The following is an 8,810-nucleotide window of genomic DNA, read 5'->3' as shown; positions in this document are numbered from 1 at the left end:
CGGCACAGTGATAGCTCGGAAGGCCGAGTTCGAACTGTCTGGGATGGAGTCTCTTCGTAGAAGGTTGGAATCTGATAGGAAGGCTAACAACGAGCTTAAAAGTGAAGTTGAGACTCTCCGGGAGCAGCTGACCCAATCAAATGAGAAGCTTGATGCTGCCGAGAAGAAAGCTACTGCTGCCGAGAAGAAGGCCACTACTGCCGAGAAGAAATTGGAAGAGTCAAACGCCACGGTTTCACGTCTTGTCGAGCGCGAAATGGCTTTAGAGAGTCAGGTCGGCGCGGCACAAAAACGGGTGGCCGAGATCGAGAAGGAGAAGCAAGTTGTGGAGGCTGAACTGGCGACATTAAAAACGAAGTATATAGACGTCGTGAAGCAGGGGAAGGGTGCGATCCTGGCGACCGAGGAGACCCTTAAGGCTCAGGTCAAAATTGTTGCCCCCGATTTCGACACGTCGACGATTGGCGTTTTCAAAGTGATCAAAGATGGCAAGATTGTTGACGTTCCTAAGAAATGAATATTCTTTTCCTGTGTAAAACTTTTCGGTTTAGCCGTTTCGTTTTGGCTTTTGTGAACAATTGACTTTTTTGGTCGTTTGTCCGCTTTACCGTAGTTAATACTTTCTTATTCGCCTGGTCGTGTTATCATTTCTATTAACCGTTATTGGTTTATAGCTGTCGTTTATATTATCGGGTCGTGGCTTTTTAGTGTAGCCATTTGCTATTGCGGCAGTTGATGGGCTCCCGGGGTGATCAGTCCCGGTGCCGCGCATCGTTTTCGAGTTGTAATGAATTCACTTGTGAAGCGGGTTGTCTAGAAAAGGTGAACAAAACAAAAGAGAGAATTTGCACAAGTATATCTTATTCGGTAATCGCATAAAAGGCCCATAGGGCATAACTAGTGCAAATTTGCGAATTAACTACTTAGCTCGATTGGTCGGCATGTCGCCTCATATGCTAGGAGTAGAATCTTCTCAAGTTGTTCGCGTTCCATGTTCTTGGGACTTCCTTGCCATCGAGCCTTTCTAACTTGAAAGTGCCTTTACCCATCACTTTTTTGATTCTATAGGGGGCCTTCCCAGTTTGCCGCCAGCTTGCCTGCTCCTGGGGTCGGTGGGCCGATGTCGTTACGCCTTAGGACGAGATCGTTCGGCTCGAATTCCCTTTTGAGCACTTTGGTGTTGTAGCGTAGGGCCATTCTTTGTTTCAGCGCCGTCTCTGTCAAATGGGCCATTTCTCTGGCTTCATCTATTAGGTCTTTCTCCACGGCTTCCTCTACTCCTTTCAAAAGTAGCCGGGGGCTCGGTTCCCCAATTTCCACGGGTATCACCGCGTCTAACCCGTATGTTAGTCGGAAAGGAGTTTCCTTGGTGGAGGACTGTTCAGTTGTTCGGTAAGACCAGAGCACCGAGGCTAGCTCGTCGGCCCAAGCACCCTTTTTGTTATCCAATCGCTTCTTGAGTCCTAGTAGGATGATCTTGTTCGCGGACTCCACTTGTCCGTTTGTTTGGGGGTGCTCTACCGAGAAAAACTTCTGTCTTATGCCCAGGCCGGTGAGGAATTCCATGAACTTCTTGTCGGTGAATTGTGTGCCGTTGTCCGAGATGACAACTTCTGGAATCCCGAATCGCGTTATCACCTGCCTCCACATGAATTTCCTGCAATTGGATGAGGATATGCTGGCCAGCGGCTCGGCCTCTATCCATTTGCTGTAGTAGTCAATGGCGACTATGAGGTACTTGACTTGCCCGGGACCGACTGGGAATGGCCCCAAGAGGTCGACTCCCCATTGCGAGAATGGTCGGGAGGACGTTAACAGGCTTAACTCGGAGGCCGGCGCCCTGTGGAAATTGGCGTTCTCTTGACACTTGACACATTTTTTGACGAACTCCTTGGAGTCTGCCATCATTGACGGCCAATAGTATCCGGCTCGAATTAGTTTTCTTGCTAGGGCTTTGCCTCCTATGTGGTGTCCGCAGCAGCCTTCATGGAGTTCCCTGAGGATGTAGTCCGTTTGGTCGGGATGTAAGCACTTCAGTAGGGGCTGGTTGAACCCTTTCTTGAATAGCTGTCCTTGAATGACTGCATATTTAGCTGCTTCCCTTCTCAGTTTCACGGCGTCCTTTTCATCGTCAGGGAGTTTGCCATTTTCTAAGAAGTTGGTGATAGGGTCTAGCCATGAAGAGCCCACCCTTGCCAAATGCAAGGTGACTGCCGGCTCCCTCGTCATACCTTGGATGAGAGACCGGTTGCCTTCTCCCGGTTTGGTGCTGGCCAGTTTTGATAGGAGGTCTGCCCGTGTGTTCCTTTCTCTTGGCACGTGGTGGACCGTGACCTCCTCAAATTTTTGGCTTAAGTTCCTGACTTTTTCCAAGTACTTTTGTAATAACGAGTCTTTGGCTTGATAGCTCCCGTTTACCTGGGAGGTGACGACCTGAGAATCGCTGCATATTTCCAACATTGTTGCTCTGACTTCCGCTGCTAGGGTTAAGCCCCCTATAAGAGTTTCGTATTCTGCATGGTTGTTCAAAATGGGGAATTCGAACCTAATCGACTGCTCGTATACAACTCCAACCGGGCTTTCCAGGATAATCCTGGCGCCCCCAAACGTCTGGTTGGAGGCTCCGTCCACGTGGAGCTTCCACCGTGTGCTCGTTTCTTCGGTCGGATCCCCCGTTACTTCTACTAGAAAATCTGTCATCGCTTGCGCCTTGATGGCTTGCCGGGGCTCGTATCGTATGTCGTATTGGGAAAGTTCAATGGACCAAGTCATCATCCTTCCCGCCAAGTCGGGTTTTTGAAGTACTTGCCGGATTCCCTGGTCCGTTCTTACGACAACTTGGTGACCTTGGAAGTATTGCTTTAACCTCCGTGAGGAGGTCAAGAGTGCTAGAGCTAGCTTTTCCAGTTTGTTGTACCTTAATTCTGCCCCTTGCAGGGCTCTGCTTACGAAATAGACTGGTTGTTGAGCCCTCTCTTCTTTTCGCACCAGAACTGCGGCCAGGGCTTCTCCTGTTATGGCGAGGTACAGGTATAATGGCTCCCCATCCTTCGGCTTCCCGAGGACCAGGGGTGCCGCCAGGATTTCCTTGAAGTGCCGAAAGGCTTCTTCGCATGCGGGTGTCCACTCGAACGCTATCCCTTTCTTCATGAGGTTAAAGAACGGTAAGGCCTTTGTTGCCGATGCACCGAGAAACTGGGATAATGAGGTCAGCCGCCCTGCCAACCTTTGGACGTCCTTGATACAACCCGGGCTCTTCATCTGTAGTATCGCTTGGCATTTCTCCGGGTTGGCTTATACCCCTCTCTGAGTTATCATGAATCCCAGGAATTTTCCAGCTTCCACGGCGAAGGCACATTTGAGGGGATTCAGCCTCATGCCGTGTTGTCGGAGAGACGCGAATACAGTTGCCAGATCATTCAAGAGGTCGTCGGGTCGCGTTGTTTTCGCGAGGATGTCGTCCACATAGACTTCAACTGTCTTGCCTATGAGGTCGTGGAATATCCTGTTCATTAACCTTTGGTATGTTGCCCCTACATTTTTTAGGCCGAATGGCATCACCTTATAGCAGAAGGTTCCCCCCGGCGTTATGAACGCCGTCTTGTCTTCGTCTGGACGGTGCATCGGTATCTGGTTGTAACCGGAGTAGGCATCCATGAAGCTTAGATAACGGTAGCCCGCCGCAGCATCGACGAGTGCGTCTATGTTAGGGAGGGGGAAGCAATCCTTAGGGCATGCTTTGTTAAGGTCAGAGTAGTCTACGCACATTCTCCACTTGCCGTTGTGCTTTTTCACTAGAACTACATTCGAGAGCCACGTCGAGTAGTCTACTTCTCGTATAAAACCTGCTTCTAGGAGGCAGGCCGTCTGCCTGGCCACCTCCTCTGTCCTCTCCGTCGACATCTTTCTCCTCCGTTGGGCTATCGGGCGTGCTTCCGGCTTGACGGCCAGATGGTGCGACATAATTTTTGGGTCTATACCCGGCATGTCGGCCGGTGTCCAGGCGAACAAATCCCTATTGGCCCTTATCATTTCGACCAAGTGCTCCTTCAACTCATGCGGGAGGTTCTTGTTGATGAACGTGAATTTTTCCTCCGTGTCGCCGATCATGAATTTTTCCAGGTCCCCTTCTGGTTCCGGTCTGGGTTTGTCGTCTACTCTGGCATCCAGGTCGGCTAGGAACACACCGGACGCCTCTTTGGATTTCTTCCTAAAGGAGAGGCTGGCATTGTCGCAAGCGACTGCCGTCTCAAGGTCTCCTCTTATGGACCCTATAGATCCGTCATCGGTAACGAACTTCATGACTAGCAGCTTCGTGTTGATTATCGCTTCAACATCGTTAATCGTCTTCCTTCCCAAGATGATATTATAGGCGGTGGAATCTCGGAGGATCACGAACTCGGCCATCGCCGATCTTCGGTCTTGAGTCTGTCCCACCGAGATCGGCAGGAATATTACTCCATCCGGTTTGATGAAGTGGTCGCCCAATCCAATGACCCCGTGCTGGTGAGTCGTCAGATCAGCGTCCCTTAGTCCCAGTGCGTCAAATACGTTGCGGAACATGATGTTCGAGTCGGCCCCTGTGTCGACAAGGATGCGTTTGACGAGACCGGTTCCCACTCTGGCCGTGATGACCATGGGTGGGTTTTCCGGGGCGTCGTCGAACCATTGGTCTTCTGGGCCGAAAGAAATGGATGGAGGCTTCTTAGAGTTTCGCACCAACGAGGAGGAGATCGCCAAGACCTTAGCATCTTTCTTGTGCGTCGATCGGGATCTTGGCACGGCATTTTTGGCCGTCACCACGTTTATCACAGTGAGGCCGTGATCTCTGTCTTCTGGCTCTTGTCGCCGCTTTGACGAACGGGTTTTGCCTTCTTCGTCTTGGTCGCGATAACGCCTCCTCGGCTCCCTGATAAGATGGGAGAATGCTGCTAGCTTACCTTCCCTTATCGCTTGTTCTAGTGCATCCTTCAGGTCAAAGCAGTCCTGTTTGGTGACCGTAGCCTTTGTGGTAGTCACAATAGAGGTTCTTGTTTCCTCCCGTGCGGTCCTTGAGTGGTCGGGGCTTCGGCAGGATTCCTTTTTCGGCTATTTGTTGATAAACTTCCACGATGGGAAGAGTGAGCGGAGTGTAATTGGTGAATTTCCTGACCCGGGGGAACGACCTCAGTGCCTTGCTTGGCGCCTCTTCCCTGGTTTGTTCCTTTAGTCTTTCTCCGTTACCCTGCTGCCGAGGTTGGCCGTAGCCGGATTGCCATTTATTGGCAGCCACGACTCGGCTGACTTCCTCGTCGTTTATATACTCTTTGGCTACCGTCTAGATCTCGTGCATCGTCCAAACTGGTTTCGTGGTAAGGTGTTTTCGAAAGTTCTCGTTGAGGAGGCCGTTTGTCAGGCAAAGGCTGGCCACCGAATCAGTTAGGCCGTCGATTTCCAAGCATTCGTCGTTGAACCGATCCAGGTACTTTCTGGTCGGCTCTCCCTGTCTCTGGGTTATCCCCAGAAGGTTGATCGGGTGCTTTGCCTTTGCTATTCGTGTTGTAAACTGGGCCAGGAATGCATGACTGATGTCCGAGAAACCGTAGATGGATCCCTGTGGGAGGCCGTTAAACCACCTGATCGCGGGTCCCGCTAGGGTTACCGGGAAGGCTCGGCACCTCACCTCGTCCCCTACTCCCTCTAGATTCATCCTTGCTTCGAAGGCCGTGAGGTGTTCTAGAGGGTCTTGAGTTCCATCGTACCTCATGTCCGTTGGTTTGTCGAAGTGTTTCGGCAACCGGACTTCGAGGATGGATCGGTGGAATGGGGTGACGCCCATTATCACAAGTTGTCGTGTCCTCCCGGACCTCCCTTCCCCGTCTTCGCGATCTCGTGCCGTGCGGCGCGTTTCCCTGCCTCGGGAGTAGATGATCGTGTCATTTCGTCTTCTCGGGATCGGGGACTCTTCACGGGTGCTCTCCGCTTCCGTTCGGGATGCGGAGGTGCGTCGTTGGCGGCTTCGGTGGGAGTCTCTCTCTTGGCTTTCAGGGGATGGGGTGTAGCTGGGATCGGTGGTTCGTCCGTCACGCTCCTGGTCGGCCAGTTGTCGTTCCAGGTTCTGGACCCTGTGACGTAGCTCCTGCATTATTATGGCGCTGTCGCCGCCCGTTCCCCCGAAAGGTTGCATCCTCGTGTGCTGTTCGGTGTGTTGTCGGGGGGACCTTCGCCGTCCTCTTAGTGAGGCGACAGAGGCCGCCCCTTCCGCCCCGGCTCCTCGGCCTTGATCTCCGGGACCCGGCACAACGTCCATTGAGGAGTTCCCCACAGACGGCGCCAATGTTCAGTGAACGGTTACCGGGCAGGTCGGGTGGTTATTGGAGGGGGTGAGAACGCCTCGATTACGATCGTACTGGGTTCGGATTCGCCGTATAGTCGGGCTCTTGTTGTGAAAGGAAAGAGGGGGTGCCACCTGCAAAGACACTCCGACGCTCTAGTCAGTTAGTGTGCAAGCGGAAAGAATGATAGGTGAAAAGGTGACGTACCTTGGGGGAAGGGCAGGTCCTTCTCCATTTATACCGCTTCAGAGGTGGGCCCTTCAAGGACAGACCCACCTTCCTCGAAGCTTCCTCACTGCTGTAGTGGAGAGCTGTCAGGGACGCGTGTCCGGGTCGCACAGTGAACCGTATGTGCCCAACCGCTCGGGTCGGATCATCTCTGGGTCAGGTTGACCCGCAAATGACCTGGACCAGGCCGTAACAATATATATGATTTTTTATAAGTTAGTAATCATAAGAAATATTCCACTGAAATATTTTCTTACATGTTCATAAAAAAAAGTTCATTTTTCTTATATATGATTAGATTTTAATTGCTAGATATTTAGCTATCTTAAACTATTGAATAATTGAGTCGTCTATCATGTTTATTAATGCGAAATTATATTATTAGACGTGTGTATAAATATTCCACCAATCAAAATTAAATGTATATATATAACAAATGCCATACTTTTGGCTCCAACAAAAAAATAAAAATAAAAATAGCAACCTATTGGTATCCAAAAAATTAAAAATAAAATAAAAATAAAAATAATTCACGTATAGCCACCAGATATTACCTAGCCACAGTGTTTGTTTTTCTTTTCCCTCCCATTTTTTATTTGCTTTGGAAGAGTTTATTCAAATTAAAATGTATTGCCTAAGTAATGCTATTGTCTATTGAAGATAGAGAGTACAAGTACTTTAGCCGTAGGGAGAAAATTTTTTTTATCTTATTTAATATTTATTAATTATTATATAATATTTATTAATTATTATAATTATTAATAAATATTAAATTAAATAAATTTTAATTATTTTTAATTAATTTATTTTAATTATTAAATATTTTTTAAAATTTAATTAGTGTAATTTGGAACAAGTAACACATTAAATACACTATAAGATAGGTCACAGCCACTTGATAATTGTATCATACCGCCACCCTAAATAGGGATGCCAATTGAATATAAGACTAGTATAAAATATGTAACTTAGTTACTAGTAAGAAAAAAAAACTATTCTGTTATTTTTTTATTCTGTTAGATTCTGTTACTAGTTGAGTTGGCTATCCTACTATGTATAGTTATCAATTCATATCAACCAATGTAATGATTCAATTACTCAAAAATACAAAGTGTACTTTCAGTTGTTTCTCTGTATGTTGATTTTTTCAATAAATTTTTTTAAAAAAATAATTATTAATGTATCTGATAGGATAGCCTGGCTTGTAATTCTATTAGGTAGCGTTTGTTTTGAGGTACTGAAACAGAGACTGAGAGACTGAGACTCAGTATCGTGTTTGTTAGTTCAGAGACTGGTACTAAAATTTCTGTCTCTGTCTCTAAAATTTCAGTATTTTAGTACCTCCAAAAAGTAGGAACACAGGGGACTGAAATTTTTAAAGATGGAGACTGAAACTTTAATAACATTTTATACCTAAAATACTTTCATTTCAATTAATTAATTTTAATTTTATCTTTTGTGAAAATTAAATTAGAGTTTCATTCTTGTTTTAATTCCTGTCTCCCATTTTACACCAAACAGAATACTGAGATTTATTTCAATCCCTGTCTCTTAGTCTCTGTCTCTCAGTATCAGTCTTTCCGTCTCTGTCTCTCCACCAAACGCTACCTTAGTTTGTTAAAGTTTTAAACTTTTGTGCCTTCATCATGGCTTCCTCAACCATTATTGTTGTATATCGTGGCTAGTCAGCTTAAGCACAAGCCTTGAACATAAATATAGTTAATAACTATTATTTTTACCCTAGCGGAAATATAAATCTTTAAAATTATGTCGGTTTTATCATGACATTATAAATTATGGCACAAAAGATTTATAAAATTAAATTACTTTTATAAAAAGGCTGTAAGGAACAAAAATCTCTGTCGCCTAAAAAGATTAGAGTCTCCGTAGATTAAAAAAATTAAATAATAATAATTTTAGTTATTATTTTCATGTGAAATAGTTTAATTTTTTTACTAATAATTAATTTTAACTAACATTTATTTTCTAAAATTTAAAAAAATTTAATATATATACTTTTATATTTGATTATGAGTTAACTCTATTGCACAAATAAAAATAATTAATTTTTATATCTACTATTTAAAAATAATAATTTTTCTCTCTATGTATATAAAAATATAATTAGATATTAGTATAAAAAATTATATTAATAGTTATAAATTAATTCAAAATTAATTTTTTTTAAACAATTGAATCTTGATTCTAACTTTTAATCACAATATTAGTATTTTTTTCAAATTATATGTAATAAATATTTGAAAAAAT

Source organism: Arachis hypogaea, chromosome 8, assembly GCF_003086295.3.
Source record: "Arachis hypogaea cultivar Tifrunner chromosome 8, arahy.Tifrunner.gnm2.J5K5, whole genome shotgun sequence".
Taxonomy (NCBI): domain Eukaryota; kingdom Viridiplantae; phylum Streptophyta; class Magnoliopsida; order Fabales; family Fabaceae; genus Arachis; species Arachis hypogaea.
This window is presented reverse-complemented; position numbering follows the sequence as displayed.